Source organism: Pleurodeles waltl, chromosome 2_1 (assembly GCF_031143425.1).
Source record: "Pleurodeles waltl isolate 20211129_DDA chromosome 2_1, aPleWal1.hap1.20221129, whole genome shotgun sequence".
NCBI classification, from domain to species: Eukaryota; Metazoa; Chordata; class Amphibia; order Caudata; family Salamandridae; genus Pleurodeles; species Pleurodeles waltl.
The window spans coordinates 798,632,611-798,654,048 of record NC_090438.1 but is presented as its reverse complement, the minus strand read 5'-3'; positions in this window follow the sequence as shown (position 1 = coordinate 798,654,048).

The window sequence follows — 21,438 nt, the reverse complement described above, 5'->3', positions numbered from 1 at the left end:
GCACTTTCCAAAAACAGGTCAGTTGTCTTTGGGAGAATGTTATGTGTCCACGTTGTGTTTCAGAGCATTTCCTGAAGCAGGCGTTAGGCCTACCCACACAAATGAGGAACCATTTTTATCTGGAGACATGGGGGAATGCTGGGTAGAAGGAAATGTGTGGCTCCTCTCAGATTCCAGAACTTTCTGTCACTGAAATGTGAGGAAAAAGTGTTTTTTCACCTAATTGTGAGGTTTACAACGGATTCTGGGTAAAAGAACCTGGTGAGAGCCCCACAAGTCACCCCATCTTGCATTCCCCTAGGTGTCTAGTTTTCACAAATGTGCAGGTTTGGTAGGTTTCCATAGGTTCCGGCTGAGCTAGACGCCAAAATCCAAAACTAGGCACTTTGCAAAAAAACAGGTCTGTTTTCTTTGGAAGAATGTGATGTCTCCACGTTTTGTTTTGGGGCATTTCCTGTGGCGGGCGCTAGGCCTACCCACACAAGTGAGGAACCATTTTTATTGGGATGCATGGGGGAACGCTGCGTGAAAGGAAATTTGTGGCTCCTCTCAGATTCCAGATCTTTTTGTCACCTAAATGTGAGGGAAAAGTGTTTTTTTAGCCAAATTTTGAGGTTTGCAAAGGATTCTGAGTACCAGAACCTGGTGAGAGCCCCACAAGTCACCCCATCTTGGATTCCCCTATGGGTCTAGTTTTCAAAATAGCACAGGTTTGGTACGTTTCCATAGGTGCCGGCTGAGCTAGAGGCCAAAATCCATAGCTAGGCACTTTGCAAAAACAGATCTATTTTCTTTGGGAGAATGTGGTGTGTCTACTTTGTGTTATGGGCCTTTACTTGTCACGGGCGCTAGGATAAGCCACAGAAGTGAGGAACCATTTTTATTGGGAGACATGGGGGAACGTTGGGTGAAAGGAAATTTGTGACTCCTCACATATTCCAGAACTTTCTGTCACCAAAATGTGAGGAAAATGTGTTTTTTTAGCCAAGTTTTGTGGCTTGCAAATGATTCTGCTTAACAAAACCTGGTGAGAGCCCCACAAGTCATCCCCATCTTGGAGTTTCCTACGTGTCTACTTAAAAAACAAATGCACAGGTTTGGTAGGTTACATTAGGTACAGGCTGAGCTAGAGGCCAAACTCCATAGCTAGGCACTTTCCAAAAAGCAGCTCTGTTTTCTTTGGGAAAATGTGATGTGTCTATGTTGTGTTTTGGGGCATTTTCTGTCTTGGGTGCTAGGCCTTCCTACACAAGTAAGGTTCAAATTTTATCTGGATAGTTGAGGAAACGATATGTGGAAGAAAATGTGTGGCTCCTCTCAGATTCCAAAACTTTCTGTCACCAAAATGTGAGGAATAAGTGTTTTTCGGCCTTATTTTGAGGTTTGCAAAGGATTCTTGGTAACAGAACCTGGGGGGAAGAGCCCCACAAGTCACCCATCTTGGATTCTCCTAGGTGTCTAGTTTACAAAAATGAGCAGGTTTGGTAGGTCTCCCTAGGTGCCTGCTGATCTAGAGGCCAAAAATCCACAGCGAGGCACTTTGCAAAAAACAGGTAGGTTTTCTTTGGGAGCATGTGATGTGTCCACATTATGTTTTGGGGCGTTTCCTGTGGCGGGCGCTAGGCCTACCCACTCAAGTGAGGAACCATTTTTATAGGGAGATATGGGGAACCGCTGGGTGAAAGGAAAATTGTGGTCCTCTCAGATTCCAGAACATTCTGTCACCGAAATGTGAGGAAAACTTGTTTTTTAGCCAACTTTTGAGGTTTGCAAAGGATTCTGGGTAACAGAGCCTGGTAAGAAGCCCCACAAGTCACCCCATATTGGATTCCCCTAGGTGTCTAGTTTTAACAAATGCGCAGGTTTGGTAGGTTTCCATAGGTGCCGGCTGTGCTAGAGGCCAAAATCCACAGCTAGGCACTTTCCAAAAACAGGTCAGTTGTCTTTGGGAGAATGTTATGTGTCCACGTTGTGTTTCAGAGCATTTCCTGTCGCAGGCGTTAGGCTTACCCACACAAATGAGGAACCATTTTTATCTGGAGACATGGGGGAATGCTGGGTAGAAGGAAACGTGTGGCTCCTCTCAGATTCTAGAACTTTCTGTCACCGAAATGTGAGGAAAAAGTGTTTTTTCACCTAATTGTGAGGTTTGCAACGGATTCTGGGTAAAAGAACCTGGTGAGAGCCCCACAAGTCACCCCATCTTGGATTCCCCTAGGTGTCTAGTTTTCACAAATGTGCAGGTTTGGTAGGTTTCCATAGGTTCCGGCTGAGCTAGACGCCAAAATCCACAACTAGGCACTTTGCAAAAAAAACAGGTCTGTTTTCTTTGGAAGAATGTGATGTCTCCACATTTTGTTTTGGGGCATTTCCTGTGGCGGGCGCTAGGCCTACCCACACAAGTGAGGAACCATTTTTATTGGGATGCATGAGGGAACGCTGGGTGAAAGGAAATTTGTGGCACGTCTCAGATTCCAGATCTTTTTGTCACCTAAATGTGAGGAAAAAGTGTTTTTTTAGCCAAATTTTGAGGTTTGCAAAGGATTCTGAGTACCAGAACCTGGTGAGAGCCCCACAAGTCACTCCATCTTGGATTCCCCTATGTGTCTAGTTTTCAAAATAGCAAAGGTTTGGTAGGTTTCCCTAGGTAGCAGCTGAGCTAGAGGCAAAAATCCAAAGCTAGGCACTTTGCCAAAAACAGGTCTGTTTTCTTTGGGAGAATGTGATGTGTCCATGGTGTGTTTTGGGTCATTTCCTGTGGCGGGCGCTAGGCCTACCCACACAAGTGAGGAACCATTTTTTATTCGGGAGACATGGGGAAACACTGGGTGAAAGGGAATGTGTGGCTCCTGTCAGATTCCAGAGCTTTCTGTCACCGAACTGTGAGGAAAAAGTGTTTTTTAGACCAAACTCTGAGGGTTGAAAAGGATTCTGGGTAACATAACCTGGTAAGAGCCCCACAAGTCACCCCATCCTGAATTCCCATAGGTGTCTAGTTTTAAAAAATGCACAGGTTTGGTTGGTTTCCCTAGGTGTCGGCAGAGCTAGAGGCCAAAATCCACAGCTAGGCACTTTGCAAAAAACAGGTCAGTTTTCTTTGGGAGAATGTGATGTGTCCATGTTGTCTTTTGGGGCATTTCCTGTCACAGGCACTAGGCCTACCACACACAAGTTAGGTACCATTTTTATCGGGAGAATAGGGGTAACGCTGGGTGGAAGGACATTTGTGGCTCCTCTCAGATTCCAAAACTTTCTGCCTCCAAAATTTGAGGAAAAAGTGTTTTTTTAGCCAAATTTTGAGGTTTGCAAAGGATTCTGGGTAACAGAACCTGGTGAGAGCCACAGAAGTCACCCCATCTTGGATTCCCCTAGGTGTATAGTTTTCAAAAATGTGCAGGTTTGGTACGTTTTCATAGGTGCCGGCTGAGCTAGAGGCAAAAATCCATAGCTAGGCACTTTGCAAAAACAGGTCTATTTTCTTTGGGAGAATGTGGTGTGTCTACTTTGTGTTATGGGCCTTTACTTGTCACGGGCGCTAGGATAAGCCACAGAAGTGAGGAACCATTTTTATTGGGAGACATGGGGGAACGCTGGGTGAAAGGAAATTTGTGACTCCTCACAGATTCCAGAACTTTCTGTCACCAAAATGTGAGGAAAATGTGTTTGTTTAGCCAAGTTTTGTGGCTTGCAAAGGATTACGCGTAACAAAACCTGGTGAGAGCCCCACAAGTCATCCCCATCTTGGAGTTTCCTATGTGTCTACTTTTTAAAAAAATGCACAGGTTTGGTAGGTTACATTAGGTGCCGGCTGAGCTAGAGGCCAAACTCCATAGCTAGGTACTTTCAAAAAGAAGCTCTGTTTTCTTTTGGAAAATGTGATGTGTCTATGTTGTGTTTTGGGGCATTTTCTGTCTTGGGTGCTAGGCCTACCTACACAAGTAAGGTTAAAATTTTATCGGTATAGTTGAGGAAACGCTATGTGGAAGGAAATGTGTGGCTCCTCTCAGATTCCAAAACTTTCTGTCACCAAATTGTGAGGAATACGTGCTTTTTGGCCTTATTTTGAGGTTTGCAAAGGATTCTTGGTAACAGAACCTGGGGGGAAGAGCCCCACAAGTCACCCATCTTGGATTTCCCTAGGTGTCTAGTTTTAAAAAATGTGCAGGTTTGGTAGGTTTCCATAGGTGCCGGCTGAGCTAGAGGCCAAAATCCACAGCTAGGCACTTTGCAAAAAACAGGTCTGTTTTCTATGGAAGAATGTGATGTGTCCACTTTGTGTTTTGGGAGGGTACCTTTTGCGGGCGCAAGGCCTACCCACACAAGTGAGGTTCCAATTTTATGGGGAGACTTGAGGGAACGCTGGGTGGAAGAAAATGTGTGGCTCCTCTCAGATTCCAGAACTTTCTGTCACCAAAATGTGAGGAATACGTGCTTTTTGGCCTTATTTTGAGGTTTGCAAAGGATTCTTGGTAACAGAACCTGGGGGGAAGAGCCCCACAAGTCACCCATATTGGATTCCCCTAGTTGTCTAGTTTTAACAAATGCGCAGGTTTGGTAAGTTTCCATAGGTGCCGGCTGAGCTAGACGCCAAAATCCACAGCTAGGCACTTTCCAAAAACAGGTCAGTTGTCTTTGGGAGAATGTTATGTGTCCACGTTGTGTTTCAGAGCATTTCCTGTCACAGGCGTTAGGCCTACCCACACAAATGAGGAACCATTTTTATCTGGAGACATGGGGGAATGCTGGGTAGAAGGAAATGTGTGGCTCCTCTCAGATTCTAGAACTTTCTGTCACCGAAATGTGAGGAAAAAATTGTTTTTTCACCTAATTGTGAGGTTTGCAACGGATTCTGGGTAAAAGAACCTGGTGAGAGCCCCACAAGTCACCCCATCTTGGATTTCCCTAGGTGTCTAGTTTAAAAAAATGTGCAGGTTTGGTAGGTTTCCATAGGTGCCGGCTGAGCTAGAGGCCAAAATCCACAGCTAGGCACTTTGCAAAAAACAGGTCTGTTTTCTATGGAAGAATGTGATATGTCCACTTTGTGTTTTGGGAGGGTACCTTTTGCGGGTGCTAGGCCTACCCACACAAATGAGGTTCCAATTTTATGGGGAGACTTGAGGGAACGCTGGGTGGAAGAAAATGTGTGGCTCCTCTCAGATTCCAGAACTTTCTGTCACCAAAATGTGAGGAGTAAGTTTTTTTTGGCCTTATTTTGGGGTTTGCAAAGGATTCTTGGTAACAGAACCTGGGGGGAAGAGCCCCACAAGTCACCCATCTTGGATTCCCCTAGGTGTCTAGTTTACAAAAATGAGCAGGTTTGGTAGGTCTCCCTAGGTGCCTGCTGATCTAGAGGCCAAAAATCCACAGCTAAGCACTTTGCAAAAAACAGGTAGGTTTTCTTTGGGAGCATTTGATGTGTCCACATTATGATTTGGGGCTTTTCCTGTGGCGGGCGCTAGGCCTACGCACTCAAGTGAGGAACCATTTTTATAGGGAGATATGGGGAACCGCTGGGTGAAAGGAAAATTGTGGTCCTCTCAGATTCCAGAACATTCTGTCACCGAAATGTGAGGAAAACTTGTTTTTAGCCAATGTTTGAGGTTTGCAAAGGATTCTAGGTAACAGAGCCTGGTGAGAGCCCCACAAGTCACCCCATATTGGATTCCCCTAGGTGTCTAGTTTTAACAAATGCGCAGGTTTGGTAGGTTTCCTTAGGTGTCGGCTGAGCTAGAGGCCAAAATACACAGCTAGGAACTTTCCAAAAACAGGTCAGTTGTCTTTGGGAGAATGTTATGTGTCCACGTTGTGTTTCAGAGCATTTCCTGTCACAGGCGTTAGGCCTACCCACACAAATGAGGAACCATTTTTATCTGGAGACATGGGGGAATGCTGGGTAGAAGGAAATGTGTGGCTCCTCTCAGATTCTAGAACTTTCTGTCACCGAAATGTGAGGAAAAAGTGTTTTTTCACCAAGTTGTGAGGTTTGCAACGGATTCTGGGTAAAAGAACCTGGTGAGAGCCCCACAAGTCACCCCATCTTGGATTCCCCTAGGTGTCTAGTTTTCACAAATGTGCAGGTTTGGTAGGTTTCCATAGGTTCCGGCTGAGCTAGACGCCAAAATCCACAACTAGGCACTTTGCAAAAAAACAGGTCTGTTTTCTTTGGAAGAATGTGATGTCTCCACATTTTGTTTTGTGGCATTTCCTGTGGCGGGCGCTAGGCCTACCCACACAAGTGAGGAACAATTTTTATTGGGATGCATGAGGGAACTCTGGGTGAAAGGAAATTTGGGGCACGTCTCAGATTCCAGATCTTTTTGTCACCTAAATGTGAGGAAAAAGTGTTTTTTTAGCCAAATTTTGAGGTTTGCAAAGGATTCTGAGTACCAGAACCTGGTGAGAGCCCCACAAGCCACCCCATATTGGATTCCCCTAGGTGTCTAGTTTTAAAAAATGCGCAGGTTTGGTAGGTTTCCATAGGTGCCGGCTGAGCTAGAGGCCAAAATCCACACCTAGGCACTTTCCAAAAACAGGTCAGTTGTCTTTGGGAGAATGTTATGTGTCCACGTTGTGTTTCAGAGCATTTCCTGAAGCAGGCGTTAGGCCTACCCACACAAATGAGGAACCATTTTTATCTGGAGACATGGGGGAATGCTGGGTAGAAGGAAATGTGTGGCTCCTCTCAGATTCCAGAACTTTCTGTCACTGAAATGTGAGGAAAAAGTGTTTTTTCACCTAATTGTGAGGTTTACAACGGATTCTGGGTAAAATAACCTGGTGAGAGCCCCACAAGTCACCCCATCTTGCATTCCCCTAGGTGTCTAGTTTTCACAAATGTGCAGGTTTGGTAGGTTTCCATAGGTTCCGGCTGAGCTAGACGCCAAAATCCAAAACTAGGCACTTTGCAAAAAAACAGGTCTGTTTTCTTTGGAAGAATGTGATGTCTCCACGTTTTGTTTTGGGGCATTTCCTGTGGCGGGCGCTAGGCCTACCCACACAAGTGAGGAACCATTTTTATTGGGATGCATGGGGGAACGCTGCGTGAAAGGAAATTTGTGGCTCCTCTCAGATTCCAGATCTTTTTGTCACCTAAATGTGAGGGAAAAGTGTTTTTTTAGCCAAATTTTGAGGTTTGCAAAGGATTCTGAGTACCAGAACCTGGTGAGAGCCCCACAAGTCACCCCATCTTGGATTCCCCTATGGGTCTAGTTTTCAAAATAGCACAGGTTTGGTACGTTTCCATAGGTGCCGGCTGAGCTAGAGGCCAAAATCCATAGCTAGGCACTTTGCAAAAACAGATCTATTTTCTTTGGGAGAATGTGGTGTGTCTACTTTGTGTTATGGGCCTTTACTTGTCACGGGCGCTAGGATAAGCCACAGAAGTGAGGAACCATTTTTATTGGGAGACATGGGGGAACGTTGGGTGAAAGGAAATTTGTGACTCCTCACATATTCCAGAACTTTCTGTCACCAAAATGTGAGGAAAATGTGTTTTTTTAGCCAAGTTTTGTGGCTTGCAAATGATTCTGCTTAACAAAACCTGGTGAGAGCCCCACAAGTCATCCCCATCTTGGAGTTTCCTACGTGTCTACTTAAAAAAAAAATGCACAGGTTTGGTAGGTTACATTAGGTACAGGCTGAGCTAGAGGCCAAACTCCATAGCTAGGCACTTTCCAAAAAGCAGCTCTGTTTTCTTTGGGAAAATGTGATGTGTCTATGTTGTGTTTTGGGGCATTTTCTGTCTTGGGTGCTAGGCCTTCCTACACAAGTAAGGTTCAAATTTTATCTGGATAGTTGAGGAAACGATATGTGGAAGAAAATGTGTGGCTCCTCTCAGATTCCAAAACTTTCTGTCACCAAAATGTGAGGAATAAGTGTTTTTCGGCCTTATTTTGAGGTTTGCAAAGGATTCTTGGTAACAGAACCTGGGGGGAAGAGCCCCACAAGTCACCCATCTTGGATTCTCCTAGGTGTCTAGTTTACAAAAATGAGCAGGTTTGGTAGGTCTCCCTAGGTGCCTGCTGATCTAGAGGCCAAAAATCCACAGCGAGGCACTTTGCAAAAACAGGTAGGTTTTCTTTGGGAGCATGTGATGTGTCCACATTATGTTTTGGGGTGTTTCCTGTGGCGGGCGCTACGCCTACCCACTCAAGTGAGGAACCATTTTTATAGGGAGATATGGGGAACCGCTGGGTGAAAGGAAAATTGTGGTCCTCTCAGATTCCAGAACATTCTGTCACCGAAATGTGAGGAAAACTTGTTTTTTAGCCAACTTTTGAGGTTTGCAAAGGATTCTGGGTAACAGAGCCTGGTAAGAAGCCCCACAAGTCACCCCATATTGGATTCCCCTAGGTGTCTAGTTTTAACAAATGCGCAGGTTTGGTAGGTTTCCATAGGTGCCGGCTGTGCTAGAGGCCAAAATCCACAGCTAGGCACTTTCCAAAAACAGGTCAGTTGTCTTTGGGAGAATGTTATGTGTCCACGTTGTGTTTCAGAGCATTTCCTGTCGCAGGCGTTAGGCTTACCCACACAAATGAGGAACCATTTTTATCTGGAGACATGGGGGAATGCTGGGTAGAAGGAAATGTGTGGCTCCTCTCAGATTCTAGAACTTTCTGTCACCGAAATGTGAGGAAAAAGTGTTTTTTCACCTAATTGTGAGGTTTGCAACGGATTCTGGGTAAAAGAACCTGGTGAGAGCCCCACAAGTCACCCCATCTTGGATTCCCCTAGGTGTCTAGTTTTCACAAATGTGCAGGTTTGGTAGGTTTCCATAGGTTCCGGCTGAGCTAGACGCCAAAATCCACAACTAGGCACTTTGCAAAAAAAACAGGTCTGTTTTCTTTGGAAGAATGTGATGTCTCCACATTTTGTTTTGGGGCATTTCCTGTGGCGGGCGCTAGGCCTACCCACACAAGTGAGGAACCATTTTTATTGGGATGCATGAGGGAACGCTGGGTGAAAGGAAATTTGTGGCACGTCTCAGATTCCAGATCTTTTTGTCACCTAAATGTGAGGAAAAAGTGTTTTTTTAGCCAAATTTTGAGGTTTGCAAAGGATTCTGAGTACCAGAACCTGGTGAGAGCCCCACAAGTCACTCCATCTTGGATTCCCCTATGTGTCTAGTTTTCAAAATAGCAAAGGTTTGGTAGGTTTCCCTAGGTAGCAGCTGAGCTAGAGGCAAAAATCCAAAGCTAGGCACTTTGCCAAAAACAGGTCTGTTTTCTTTGGGAGAATGTGATGTGTCCATGGTGTGTTTTGGGTCATTTCCTGTGGCGGGCGCTAGGCCTACCCACACAAGTGAGGAACCATTTTTTATTCGGGAGACATGGGGAAACACTGGGTGAAAGGGAATGTGTGGCTCCTGTCAGATTCCAGAGCTTTCTGTCACCGAACTGTGAGGAAAAAGTGTTTTTTAGACCAAACTCTGAGGGTTGAAAAGGATTCTGGGTAACATAACCTGGTAAGAGCCCCACAAGTCACCCCATCCTGAATTCCCATAGGTGTCTAGTTTTAAAAAATGCACAGGTTTGGTTGGTTTCCCTAGGTGTCGGCAGAGCTAGAGGCCAAAATCCACAGCTAGGCACTTTGCAAAAAACAGGTCAGTTTTCTTTGGGAGAATGTGATGTGTCCATGTTGTCTTTTGGGGCATTTCCTGTCACAGGCACTAGGCCTACCACACACAAGTTAGGTACCATTTTTATCGGGAGAATAGGGGTAACGCTGGGTGGAAGGACATTTGTGGCTCCTCTCAGATTCCAAAACTTTCTGCCTCCAAAATTTGAGGAAAAAGTGTTTTTTTAGCCAAATTTTGAGGTTTGCAAAGGATTCTGGGTAACAGAACCTGGTGAGAGCCACAGAAGTCACCCCATCTTGGATTCCCCTAGGTGTATAGTTTTCAAAAATGTGCAGGTTTGGTACGTTTTCATAGGTGCCGGCTGAGCTAGAGGCAAAAATCCATAGCTAGGCACTTTGCAAAAACAGGTCTATTTTCTTTGGGAGAATGTGGTGTGTCTACTTTGTGTTATGGGCCTTTACTTGTCACGGGCGCTAGGATAAGCCACAGAAGTGAGGAACCATTTTTATTGGGAGACATGGGGGAACGCTGGGTGAAAGGAAATTTGTGACTCCTCACAGATTCCAGAACTTTCTGTCACCAAAATGTGAGGAAAATGTGTTTGTTTAGCCAAGTTTTGTGGCTTGCAAAGGATTACGCGTAACAAAACCTGGTGAGAGCCCCACAAGTCATCCCCATCTTGGAGTTTCCTATGTGTCTACTTTTTAAAAAAATGCACAGGTTTGGTAGGTTACATTAGGTGCCGGCTGAGCTAGAGGCCAAACTCCATAGCTAGGTACTTTCAAAAAGAAGCTCTGTTTTCTTTTGGAAAATGTGATGTGTCTATGTTGTGTTTTGGGGCATTTTCTGTCTTGGGTGCTAGGCCTACCTACACAAGTAAGGTTAAAATTTTATCGGTATAGTTGAGGAAACGCTATGTGGAAGGAAATGTGTGGCTCCTCTCAGATTCCAAAACTTTCTGTCACCAAATTGTGAGGAATACGTGCTTTTTGGCCTTATTTTGAGGTTTGCAAAGGATTCTTGGTAACAGAACCTGGGGGGAAGAGCCCCACAAGTCACCCATCTTGGATTTCCCTAGGTGTCTAGTTTTAAAAAATGTGCAGGTTTGGTAGGTTTCCATAGGTGCCGGCTGAGCTAGAGGCCAAAATCCACAGCTAGGCACTTTGCAAAAAACAGGTCTGTTTTCTATGGAAGAATGTGATGTGTCCACTTTGTGTTTTGGGAGGGTACCTTTTGCGGGCGCAAGGCCTACCCACACAAGTGAGGTTCCAATTATATGGGGAGACTTGAGGGAACGCTGGGTGGAAGAAAATGTGTGGCTCCTCTCAGATTCCAGAACTTTCTGTCACCAAAATGTGAGGAATACGTGCTTTTTGGCCTTATTTTGAGGTTTGCAAAGGATTCTTGGTAACAGAACCTGGGGGGAAGAGCCCCACAAGTCACCCATATTGGATTCCCCTAGTTGTCTAGTTTTAACAAATGCGCAGGTTTGGTAGGTTTCCATAGGTGCCGGCTGAGCTAGACGCCAAAATCCACAGCTAGGCACTTTCCAAAAACAGGTCAGTTGTCTTTGGGAGAATGTTATGTGTCCACGTTGTGTTTCAGAGCATTTCCTGTCACAGGCGTTAGGCCTACCCACACAAATGAGGAACCATTTTTATCTGGAGACATGGGGGAATGCTGGGTAGAAGGAAATGTGTGGCTCCTCTCAGATTCTAGAACTTTCTGTCACCGAAATGTGAGGAAAAAATTGTTTTTTCACCTAATTGTGAGGTTTGCAACGGATTCTGGGTAAAAGAACCTGGTGAGAGCCCCACAAGTCACCCCATCTTGGATTTCCCTAGGTGTCTAGTTTAAAAAAATGTGCAGGTTTGGTAGGTTTCCATAGGTGCCGGCTGAGCTAGAGGCCAAAATCCACAGCTAGGCACTTTGCAAAAAACAGGTCTGTTTTCTATGGAAGAATGTGATATGTCCACTTTGTGTTTTGGGAGGGTACCTTTTGCGGGTGCTAGGCCTACCCACACAAATGAGGTTCCAATTTTATGGGGAGACTTGAGGGAACGCTGGGTGGAAGAAAATGTGTGGCTCCTCTCAGATTCCAGAACTTTCTGTCACCAAAATGTGAGGAGTAAGTTTTTTTTGGCCTTATTTTGGGGTTTGCAAAGGATTCTTGGTAACAGAACCTGGGGGGAAGAGCCCCACAAGTCACCCATCTTGGATTCCCCTAGGTGTCTAGTTTACAAAAATGAGCAGGTTTGGTAGGTCTCCCTAGGTGCCTGCTGATCTAGAGGCCAAAAATCCACAGCTAGGCACTTTGCAAAAAACAGGTAGGTTTTCTTTGGGAGCATTTGATGTGTCCACATTATGATTTGGGGCTTTTCCTGTGGCGGGCGCTAGGCCTACGCACTCAAGTGAGGAACCATTTTTATAGGGAGATATGGGGAACCGCTGGGTGAAAGGAAAATTGTGGTCCTCTCAGATTCCAGAACATTCTGTCACCGAAATGTGAGGAAAACTTGTTTTTAGCCAATGTTTGAGGTTTGCAAAGGATTCTAGGTAACAGAGCCTGGTGAGAGCCCCACAAGTCACCCCATATTGGATTCCCCTAGGTGTCTAGTTTTAACAAATGCGCAGGTTTGGTAGGTTTCCTTAGGTGTCGGCTGAGCTAGAGGCCAAAATACACAGCTAGGAACTTTCCAAAAACAGGTCAGTTGTCTTTGGGAGAATGTTATGTGTCCACGTTGTGTTTCAGAGCATTTCCTGTCACAGGCGTTAGGCCTACCCACACAAATGAGGAACCATTTTTATCTGGAGACATGGGGGAATGCTGGGTAGAAGGAAATGTGTGGCTCCTCTCAGATTCTAGAACTTTCTGTCACCGAAATGTGAGGAAAAAGTGTTTTTTCACCAAGTTGTGAGGTTTGCAACGGATTCTGGGTAAAAGAACCTGGTGAGAGCCCCACAAGTCACCCCATCTTGGATTCCCCTAGGTGTCTAGTTTTCACAAATGTGCAGGTTTGGTAGGTTTCCATAGGTTCCGGCTGAGCTAGACGCCAAAATCCACAACTAGGCACTTTGCAAAAAAACAGGTCTGTTTTCTTTGGAAGAATGTGATGTCTCCACATTTTGTTTTGTGGCATTTCCTGTGGCGGGCGCTAGGCCTACCCACACAAGTGAGGAACAATTTTTATTGGGATGCATGAGGGAACTCTGGGTGAAAGGAAATTTGGGGCACGTCTCAGATTCCAGATCTTTTTGTCACCTAAATGTGAGGAAAAAGTGTTTTTTTAGCCAAATTTTGAGGTTTGCAAAGGATTCTGAGTACCAGAACCTGGTGAGAGCCCCACAAGCCACCCCATATTGGATTCCCCTAGGTGTCTAGTTTTAAAAAATGCGCAGGTTTGGTAGGTTTCCATAGGTGCCGGCTGAGCTAGAGGCCAAAATCCACACCTAGGCACTTTCCAAAAACAGGTCAGTTGTCTTTGGGAGAACGTTATGTGTCCACGTTGTGTTTCAGAGCATTTCCTGAAGCAGGCGTTAGGCCTACCCACACAAATGAGGAACCATTTTTATCTGGAGACATGGGGGAATGCTGGGTAGAAGGAAATGTGTGGCTCCTCTCAGATTCCAGAACTTTCTGTCACTGAAATGTGAGGAAAAAGTGTTTTTTCACCTAATTGTGAGGTTTACAACGGATTCTGGGTAAAATAACCTGGTGAGAGCCCCACAAGTCACCCCATCTTGCATTCCCCTAGGTGTCTAGTTTTCACAAATGTGCAGGTTTGGTAGGTTTCCATAGGTTCCGGCTGAGCTAGACGCCAAAATCCAAAACTAGGCACTTTGCAAAAAAACAGGTCTGTTTTCTTTGGAAGAATGTGATGTCTCCACGTTTTGTTTTGGGGCATTTCCTGTGGCGGGCGCTAGGCCTACCCACACAAGTGAGGAACCATTTTTATTGGGATGCATGGGGGAACGCTGCGTGAAAGGAAATTTGTGGCTCCTCTCAGATTCCAGATCTTTTTGTCACCTAAATGTGAGGGAAAAGTGTTTTTTTAGCCAAATTTTGAGGTTTGCAAAGGATTCTGAGTACCAGAACCTGGTGAGAGCCCCACAAGTCACCCCATCTTGGATTCCCCTATGGGTCTAGTTTTCAAAATAGCACAGGTTTGGTACGTTTCCATAGGTGCCGGCTGAGCTAGAGGCCAAAATCCATAGCTAGGCACTTTGCAAAAACAGATCTATTTTCTTTGGGAGAATGTGGTGTGTCTACTTTGTGTTATGGGCCTTTACTTGTCACGGGCGCTAGGATAAGCCACAGAAGTGAGGAACCATTTTTATTGGGAGACATGGGGGAACGTTGGGTGAAAGGAAATTTGTGACTCCTCACATATTCCAGAACTTTCTGTCACCAAAATGTGAGGAAAATGTGTTTTTTTAGCCAAGTTTTGTGGCTTGCAAATGATTCTGCTTAACAAAACCTGGTGAGAGCCCCACAAGTCATCCCCATCTTGGAGTTTCCTACGTGTCTACTTAAAAAAAAAATGCACAGGTTTGGTAGGTTACATTAGGTACAGGCTGAGCTAGAGGCCAAACTCCATAGCTAGGCACTTTCCAAAAAGCAGCTCTGTTTTCTTTGGGAAAATGTGATGTGTCTATGTTGTGTTTTGGGGCATTTTCTGTCTTGGGTGCTAGGCCTTCCTACACAAGTAAGGTTCAAATTTTATCTGGATAGTTGAGGAAACGATATGTGGAAGAAAATGTGTGGCTCCTCTCAGATTCCAAAACTTTCTGTCACCAAAATGTGAGGAATAAGTGTTTTTCGGCCTTATTTTGAGGTTTGCAAAGGATTCTTGGTAACAGAACCTGGGGGGAAGAGCCCCACAAGTCACCCATCTTGGATTCTCCTAGGTGTCTAGTTTACAAAAATGAGCAGGTTTGGTAGGTCTCCCTAGGTGCCTGCTGATCTAGAGGCCAAAAATCCACAGCGAGGCACTTTGCAAAAACAGGTAGGTTTTCTTTGGGAGCATGTGATGTGTCCACATTATGTTTTGGGGCGTTTCCTGTGGCGGGCGCTAGGCCTACCCACTCAAGTGAGGAACCATTTTTATAGGGAGATATGGGGAACCGCTGGGTGAAAGGAAAATTGTGGTCCTCTCAGATTCCAGAACATTCTGTCACCGAAATGTGAGGAAAACTTGTTTTTTAGCCAACTTTTGAGGTTTGCAAAGGATTCTGGGTAACAGAGCCTGGTAAGAAGCCCCACAAGTCACCCCATATTGGATTCCCCTAGGTGTCTAGTTTTAACAAATGCGCAGGTTTGGTAGGTTTCCATAGGTGCCGGCTGTGCTAGAGGCCAAAATCCACAGCTAGGCACTTTCCAAAAACAGGTCAGTTGTCTTTGGGAGAATGTTATGTGTCCACGTTGTGTTTCAGAGCATTTCCTGTCGCAGGCGTTAGGCTTACCCACACAAATGAGGAACCATTTTTATCTGGAGACATGGGGGAATGCTGGGTAGAAGGAAATGTGTGGCTCCTCTCAGATTCTAGAACTTTCTGTCACCGAAATGTGAGGAAAAAGTGTTTTTTCACCTAATTGTGAGGTTTGCAACGGATTCTGGGTAAAAGAACCTGGTGAGAGCCCCACAAGTCACCCCATCTTGGATTCCCCTAGGTGTCTAATTTTCACAAATGTGCAGGTTTGGTAGGTTTCCATAGGTTCCGGCTGAGCTAGACGCCAAAATCCACAACTAGGCACTTTGCAAAAAAAACAGGTCTGTTTTCTTTGGAAGAATGTGATGTCTCCACATTTTGTTTTGGGGCATTTCCTGTGGCGGGCGCTAGGCCTACCCACACAAGTGAGGAACCATTTTTATTGGGATGCATGAGGGAACGCTGGGTGAAAGGAAATTTGTGGCACGTCTCAGATTCCAGATCTTTTTGTCACCTAAATGTGAGGAAAAAGTGTTTTTTTAGCCAAATTTTGAGGTTTGCAAAGGATTCTGAGTACCAGAACCTGGTGAGAGCCCCACAAGTCACTCCATCTTGGATTCCCCTATGTGTCTAGTTTTCAAAATAGCAAAGGTTTGGTAGGTTTCCCTAGGTAGCAGCTGAGCTAGAGGCAAAAATCCAAAGCTAGGCACTTTGCCAAAAACAGGTCTGTTTTCTTTGGGAGAATGTGATGTGTCCATGGTGTGTTTTGGGTCATTTCCTGTGGCGGGCGCTAGGCCTACCCACACAAGTGAGGAACCATTTTTTATTCGGGAGACATGGGGAAACACTGGGTGAAAGGGAATGTGTGGCTCCTGTCAGATTCCAGAGCTTTCTGTCACCGAACTGTGAGGAAAAAGTGTTTTTTAGACCAAACTCTGAGGGTTGAAAAGGATTCTGGGTAACATAACCTGGTAAGAGCCCCACAAGTCACCCCATCCTGAATTCCCATAGGTGTCTAGTTTTAAAAAATGCACAGGTTTGGTTGGTTTCCCTAGGTGTCGGCAGAGCTAGAGGCCAAAATCCACAGCTAGGCACTTTGCAAAAAACAGGTCAGTTTTCTTTGGGAGAATGTGATGTGTCCATGTTGTCTTTTGGGGCATTTCCTGTCACAGGCACTAGGCCTACCACACACAAGTTAGGTACCATTTTTATCGGGAGAATAGGGGTAACGCTGGGTGGAAGGACATTTGTGGCTCCTCTCAGATTCCAAAACTTTCTGCCTCCAAAATTTGAGGAAAAAGTGTTTTTTTAGCCAAATTTTGAGGTTTGCAAAGGATTCTGGGTAACAGAACCTGGTGAGAGCCACAGAAGTCACCCCATCTTGGATTCCCCTAGGTGTATAGTTTTCAAAAATGTGCAGGTTTGGTACGTTTTCATAGGTGCCGGCTGAGCTAGAGGCAAAAATCCATAGCTAGGCACTTTGCAAAAACAGGTCTATTTTCTTTGGGAGAATGTGGTGTGTCTACTTTGTGTTATGGGCCTTTACTTGTCACGGGCGCTAGGATAAGCCACAGAAGTGAGGAACCATTTTTATTGGGAGACATGGGGGAACGCTGGGTGAAAGGAAATTTGTGACTCCTCACAGATTCCAGAACTTTCTGTCACCAAAATGTGAGGAAAATGTGTTTGTTTAGCCAAGTTTTGTGGCTTGCAAAGGATTACGCGTAACAAAACCTGGTGAGAGCCCCACAAGTCATCCCCATCTTGGAGTTTCCTATGTGTCTACTTTTTAAAAAAATGCACAGGTTTGGTAGGTTACATTAGGTGCCGGCTGAGCTAGAGGCCAAACTCCATAGCTAGGTACTTTCAAAAAGAAGCTCTGTTTTCTTTTGGAAAATGTGATGTGTCTATGTTGTGTTTTGGGGCATTTTCTGTCTTGGGTGCTAGGCCTACCTACACAAGTAAGGTTAAAATTTTATCGGTATAGTTGAGGAAACGCTATGTGGAAGGAAATGTGTGGCTCCTCTCAGATTCCAAAACTTTCTGTCACCAAATTGTGAGGAATACGTGCTTTTTGGCCTTATTTTGAGGTTTGCAAAGGATTCTTGGTAACAGAACCTGGGGGGAAGAGCCCCACAAGTCACCCATCTTGGATTTCCCTAGGTGTCTAGTTTTAAAAAATGTGCAGGTTTGGTAGGTTTCCATAGGTGCCGGATGAGCTAGAGGCCAAAATCCACAGCTAGGCACTTTGCAAAAAACAGGTCTGTTTTCTATGGAAGAATGTGATGTGTCCACTTTGTGTTTTGGGAGGGTACCTTTTGCGGGCGCAAGGCCTACCCACACAAGTGAGGTTCCAATTTTATGGGGAGACTTGAGGGAACGCTGGGTGGAAGAAAATGTGTGGCTCCTCTCAGATTCCAGAACTTTCTGTCACCAAAATGTGAGGAATACGTGCTTTTTGGCCTTATTTTGAGGTTTGCAAAGGATTCTTGGTAACAGAACCTGGGGGGAAGAGCCCCACAAGTCACCCATATTGGATTCCCCTAGTTGTCTAGTTTTAACAAATGCGCAGGTTTGGTAGGTTTCCATAGGTGCCGGCTGAGCTAGACGCCAAAATCCACAGCTAGGCACTTTCCAAAAACAGGTCAGTTGTCTTTGGGAGAATGTTATGTGTCCACGTTGTGTTTCAGAGCATTTCCTGTCACAGGCGTTAGGCCTACCCACACAAATGAGGAACCATTTTTATCTGGAGACATGGGGGAATGCTGGGTAGAAGGAAATGTGTGGCTCCTCTCAGATTCTAGAACTTTCTGTCACCGAAATGTGAGGAAAAAAATGTTTTTTCACCTAATTGTGAGGTTTGCAACGGATTCTGGGTAAAAGAACCTGGTGAGAGCCCCACAAGTCACCCCATCTTGGATTTCCCTAGGTGTCTAGTTTAAAAAAATGTGCAGGTTTGGTAGGTTTCCATAGGTGCCGGCTGAGCTAGAGGCCAAAATCCACAGCTAGGCACTTTGCAAAAAACAGGTCTGTTTTCTATGGAAGAATGTGATATGTCCACTTTGTGTTTTGGGAGGGAACCTTTTGCGGGTGCTAGGCCTACCCACACAAATGAGGTTCCAATTTTATGGGGAGACTTGAGGGAACGCTGGGTGGAAGAAAATGTGTGGCTCCTCTCAGATTCCAGAACTTTCTGTCACCAAAATGTGAGGAGTAAGTTTTTTTTGGCCTTATTTTGGGGTTTGCAAAGGATTCTTGGTAACAGAACCTGGGGGGAAGAGCCCCACAAGTCACCCATCTTGGATTCCCCTAGGTGTCTAGTTTACAAAAATGAGCAGGTTTGGTAGGTCTCCCTAGGTGCCTGCTGATCTAGAGGCCAAAAATCCACAGCTAGGCACTTTGCAAAAAACAGGTAGGTTTTCTTTGGGAGCATTTGATGTGTCCACATTATGATTTGGGGCTTTTCCTGTGGCGGGCGCTAGGCCTACGCACTCAAGTGAGGAACCATTTTTATAGGGAGATATGGGGAACCGCTGGGTGAAAGGAAAATTGTGGTCCTCTCAGATTCCAGAACATTCTGTCACCGAAATGTGAGGAAAACTTGTTTTAAGCCAATGTTTGAGGTTTGCAAAGGATTCTAGGTAACAGAGCCTGGTGAGAGCCCCACAAGTCACCCCATATTGGATTCCCCTAGGTGTCTAGTTTTAACAAATGCGCAGGTTTGGTAGGTTTCCTTAGGTGTCGGCTGAGCTAGAGGCCAAAATACACAGCTAGGAACTTTCCAAAAACAGGTCAGTTGTCTTTGGGAGAATGTTATGTGTCCACGTTGTGTTTCAGAGCATTTCCTGTCACAGGCGTTAGGCCTACCCACACAAATGAGGAACCATTTTTATCTGGAGACATGGGGGAATGCTGGGTAGAAGGAAATGTGTGGCTCCTCTCAGATTCTAGAACTTTCTGTCACCGAAATGTGAGGAAAAAGTGTTTTTTCACCAAGTTGTGAGGTTTGCAACGGATTCTGGGTAAAAGAACCTGGTGAGAGCCCCACAAGTCACCCCATCTTGGATTCCCCTAGGTGTCTAGTTTTCACAAATGTGCAGGTTTGGTAGGTTTCCATAGGTTCCGGCTGAGCTAGACGCCAAAATCCACAACTAGGCACTTTGCAAAAAAACAGGTCTGTTTTCTTTGGAAGAATGTGATGTCTCCACATTTTGTTTTGTGGCATTTCCTGTGGCGGGCGCTAGGCCTACCCACACAAGTGAGGAACAATTTTTATTGGGATGCATGAGGGAACTCTGGGTGAAAGGAAATTTGGGGCACGTCTCAGATTCCAGATCTTTTTGTCACCTAAATGTGAGGAAAAAGTGTTTTTTTAGCCAAATTTTGAGGTTTGCAAAGGATTCTGAGTACCAGAACCTGGTGAGAGCCCCACAAGCCACCCCATATTGGATTCCCCTATGTGTCTAGTTTTAAAAAATGCGCAGGTTTGGTAGGTTTCCATAGGTGCCGGCTGAGCTAGAGGCCAAAATCCACACCTAGGCACTTTCCAAAAACAGGTCAGTTGTCTTTGGGAGAATGTTATGTGTCCACGTTGTGTTTCAGAGCATTTCCTGAAGCAGGCGTTAGGCCTACCCACACAAATGAGGAACCATTTTTATCTGGAGACATGGGGGAATGCTGGGTAGAAGGAAATGTGTGGCTCCTCTCAGATTCCAGAACTTTCTGTCACTGAAATGTGAGGAAAAAGTGTTTTTTCACCTAATTGTGAGGTTTACAACGGATTCTGGGTAAAAGAACCTGGTGAGAGCCCCACAAGTCACCCCATCTTGGATTCCCCTAGGTGTCTAGTTTTCACAAATGTGCAGGTTTGGTAGGTTTCCATAGGTTCCGGCTGAGCTAGACGCCAAAATCCAAAACTAGGCACTTTGCAAAAAAACAGGTCTGTTTTCTTTGGAAGAATGTGATGTCTCCACGTTTTGTTTTGGGGCATTTCCTGTGGCGGGCGCTAGGCCTACCCACACAAGTGAGGAACCATTTTTATTGGGATGCATGGGGGAACGCTGGGTGAAAGGAAATTTGTGGCTCCTCTCAGATTCCAGATCTTTTTGTCACCTAAATGTGAGGGAAAAGTGTTTTTTTAGCCAAATTTTGAGGTTTGCAAAGGATTCTGAGTACCAGAACCTGGTGAGAGCCCCACAAGTCACCCCATCTTGGATTCCCCTATGTGTCTAGTTTTCAAAATAGCACAGGTTTGGTACGTTTCCATAGGTGCCGGCTGAGCTAGAGGCCAAAATCCATAGCTAGGCACTTTGCAAAAACAGATCTATTTTCTTTGGGAGAATGTGGTGTGTCTACTTTGTGTTATGGGCCTTTACTTGTCACGGGCGCTAGGATAAGCCACAGAAGTGAGGAACCATTTTTATTGAGAGACATGGGGGAACGTTGGGTGAAAGGAAATTTGTGACTCCTCACAGATTCCAGAACTTTCTGTCACCAAAATGTGAGGAAAATGTGTTTTTTTAGCCAAGTTTTGTGGCTTGCAAATGATTCTGCTTAACAAAACCTGGTGAGAGCCCCACACGTCATCCCCATCTTGGAGTTTCCTACGTGTCTACTTAAAAAAAAAATGCACAGGTTTGGTAGGTTACATTAGGTACAGGCTGAGCTAGAGGCCAAACTCCATAGCTAGGCACTTTCCAAAAAGCAGCTCTGTTTTCTTTGGGAAAATGTGATGTGTCTATGTTGTGTTTTGGGGCATTTTCTGTCTTGGGTGCTAGGCCTTCCTACACAAGTAAGGTTCAAATTTTATCTGGATAGTTGAGGAAACGATATGTGGAAGAAAATGTGTGGCTCCTCTCAGATTCCAAAACTTTCTGTCACCAAAATGTGAGGAATAAGTGTTTTTCGGCCTTATTTTGAGGTTTGCAAAGGATTCTTGGTAACAGAACCTGGGGGGAAGAGCCCCACAAGTCACCCATCTTGGATTCTCCTAGGTGTCTAGTTTACAAAAATGAGCAGGTTTGGTAGGTCTCCCTAGGTGCCTGCTGATCTAGAGGCCAAAAATCCACAGCGAGGCACTTTGCAAAAAACAGGTAGGTTTTCTTTGGGAGCATGTGATGTGTCCACATTATGTTTTGGGGCGTTTCCTGTGGCGGGCGCTAGGCCTACCCACTCAAGTGAGGAACCATTTTTATAGGGAGATATGGGGAACCGCTGGGTGAAAGGAAAATTGTGGTCCTCTCAGATTCCAGAACATTCTGTCACCGAAATGTGAGGAAAACTTGTTTTTTAGCCAACTTTTGAGGTTTGCAAAGGATTCTGGGTAACAGAGCCTGGTAAGAAGCCCCACAAGTCACCCCATATTGGATTCCACTAGGTGTCTAGTTTTAACAAATGCGCAGGTTTGGTAGGGTTCCATAGGTGCCGGCTCT